Below are 3244 nucleotides of genomic sequence, written 5' to 3' on the forward strand. Positions count from 1 at the left end.
TCCGCTCTCGCCGCGGCCGCCCCCCTTTGTTTTGCCGCCTGCGCGGCTGGGACCTGCGCTCGAGGACCAGGGCTGTGGGGCCCGAAACGCAGCGTGGGGTGGGATTCTTTTTAAGAAAAAGAATGCAGGTCGGGCGCGGTGGTTCGCGCCTGCAATCCCAGCACTTTGGGAGGCCGAGGCGGGAGGATCACCTGAGGTCGGGAGTTCGAGACCAGCCTGACCAACATGGAGAAACCCCGTTTCTACTAAAAATACAAAATTAGCTGGGCGTGGTGGCGCGCACCTGTAATCCCAGCTACTCGGGAGGCTGAGGCAGGAGAATCGGTTGAACCCAGGAGGCAGAGGTTGCGGTGAGGCGAGATCGCGCTATTGCATTCCAACCTGGGCAAGAAGAACGAAACTGCATTTCAAAAAAAAGGAATGGAAAACTATGAAAACATGGGTGGCAAAAATGAATGGTTTTGCATATGCTTATTTTCTGTAATGTATAAAGTGTATATGTTGTACGACAATAATTATGTAATACCCTATTTTACAGCTATTTTACAGTTGTTTTGTATAATGAGAAAGGTCTTTATACATTATTATTGAACAAGTTTTTTAGGGTTTTTTTTTTTTTTTTTTTTTTTTTAAGACAGAGTCTCGCTCTGTTGCCCAGGCTGGAGTGCAGTGGCGCCATCTCGGCTTCCTCCAAGATCCGTCTCCTGGGTTCACGCCATTCTCCTGCCTCAACCTCCCGAGTAACTGGGACTACAGGTGCCCGCCACCATGCCCAGCTAATATTTTTTGTATATTTTTAGTAGAGATGGGGTTTCACTGTGTTAACAAGGATGGTCTCGATCTCCTGACCTCGTGATCCGCCCACCTCGGCCTCCCAAAGTGCTGGGATTATAGGCGTGAGCCACCGTGCCTGGCCAAGATTTTTATTTTTATAGACGGGGTCTCACTCTGTGGCCTATGCTGGAGCACGGCAGCGCCCACTGCAGCCTCGACATCCTGGGCTCAAGTGATGGGACTATAGGCGCAGCCCCCGCACCTGGCTAATTTTTGTATTTTGTAGAGTAGAGGTGGGGTCCCCATGCTGCCCTGGCTTGTTGGTCTGGAACTCCTGAGCTCGTGTGATCCTCCTGCCTCGGCCTCCCAAAGTCTGGGATTACAGGCTTGAGCCACCGCTGGCCCTAATCATAGTATTGACTTCTGGGCTTTGAATGGATGAGCTTCCTGTAGCACTGCTGCAGGTTATGCTCCACAAACAAGGATCCTGATAAGTGCAGTCTCCATCCAAAAAGACAACATAAATAAATGCTGTGTTAAATTGGAAATGCTGCATTACCAAATGCACTCCAGAGAGGAGACAACTGTAATTCTAACCAGGCAGTGGGAAGTTGAGTCTTCTGCTTACCGTTTTTCACACTGGATGATCGGAAGAGTCTTGCGGACCCACTGATGGCTCCGTGCATACAAACCTTGCTTCTCTGCTTCTCACCAACTTCCAGCACCAAGCTCCGTTCAGCTAAGGACTCAACAGCCTCAGACACCCAGCAAGGATGTGACTCAACTGAATGAAAATATCCCTTGTGGCCGGGTCTGGTGGCTCACGCCTGTAATCCCAGCACTTTGGGAGGCCGAGGCAGATGGATCACGAGGTCGAGAGATCAAGATCATCCTGGCCAACACAGTGAAACCCTGTCTCTATTAAAAATACAAAAATTAGCTGGGTATGGTGGTGCGTGCCCGTAATCCTAGCTACTCGGGAGGCCAAGGCAGGAGAATTGCTTGAACCTGGAGGTGGAGGTTGCAGTGAGCCGAGACTGCGCCACTGCACTCCAGCCTAGGGACAGAGTAAGACTCCACTGTCTCTAAAAAAAGAAAGAAAGAAAAAGAAAATATCCCATAAACCCTGACTGGATGTATCTCCGCTCAAGTCCCCCTTCGTTGTGTGCCAAAAATGCTTATAGTCACCCCAGTGTCACCAGCCCCCAGGAAGAGTGTGGTGAAGGCGGAGTTGGCCTGGAAAGAGGCAGCCTTGTTAACACTACAGTTCAGTCCTCCTATGTGACAAACTCAGCCAACACCTGACCTCGTAAATGTGTTGGGAGGCCCTTCTCAGAGCCTCCGAGACCCATGCAGGTGGGGCTGAGCTAGCTCCATAGTGAGCCTGGGCGGAGAGACAGGGGACAGCTACATCTAGCTGTCCTCTGCAGGTGTCCACCAGGACAGCCGTTGTCCCATCGGGCCCTCCATCAGGAGTCCAGGCCTGATGCCACAAGTCACTTGTGCCCTGTCCTTGGCACTCCCTGCACCAAGGCACGATGGATACAGGTGTCTGCGTGAGGCTGTCCTCACTGCCCACTCGTCCCACCCTGGGGTCATTTGTACGCACTCCCTCCTATTCTGGGATTCTTCCAACTTAGGGCCCAGAGGAAAGCGGCTGGTATGGAGAAGCAGCTTTGGGAGGCCTGGCGAGCCTCTCATACCTCACTGGAGATATCACACCACTGTCTGTCTACCAGTTATCCATTTAGCTTCGTGCATGGAGAAAAAACAATTCCAAAGCTTTCTGGAGAAAAAAAGTCTCTTCATTTCCATCTGTAGATCTTAGTGTCTCTCTGGCATAATTTTCCTCCAGCCTTTCTTAGGTCCTTTTAGTACCATCTGCTGTAGTTTCATCTTTCATTTAACTGCAAATGTCTCTATTTTGCCCTTGTGTTTGAAGGATACGCTATTGTATAAACGTCATCCCATTGTCTTCCATCATTGCCAATGAGAATCAGTGATCAGTCATTTGTGTCCTGGTTCCCCAGCAGGTTATGTGACAATGTGACATGTCCTCTGGCTCTTTCAAGACTATCCCTTTGTCTTCAGTTTTCTTTTTCTTTTCTTTCTTTTTTTTTTTTTTTTGGAGACAGGGCCTCACTCTGTTGCCCAGGCTGGAGTACAAGGCACAATCATGGCTCACTGCAGCCTCAACCTCCTGGGCTCAAGTGATCCTCCCACCTCAGCCTCCCAAAATACTGGAATTACAGGCATGTTCCGACACCCGCAGCCTGATCTTCAGTTTCTTAGCATGTGCCCAAGCATATTTTCCTTTGTATTTACCTTGCTTGGGTTCACTGAGCTGCTTTTTTATTTTTATTTTTTAAGATGGAATCTTGCTCTGTCACCCAGGCTGGAGTGCAGTGGTGCGATCTCGGGTCACTACAACCTCCGCCTTGTGCGTTCATGCCCAGTTTTTTTTTTTTTT

Source organism: Mandrillus leucophaeus, unplaced genomic scaffold, assembly GCF_000951045.1.
Source record: "Mandrillus leucophaeus isolate KB7577 unplaced genomic scaffold, Mleu.le_1.0 Scaffold28, whole genome shotgun sequence".
Taxonomy (NCBI): domain Eukaryota; kingdom Metazoa; phylum Chordata; class Mammalia; order Primates; family Cercopithecidae; genus Mandrillus; species Mandrillus leucophaeus.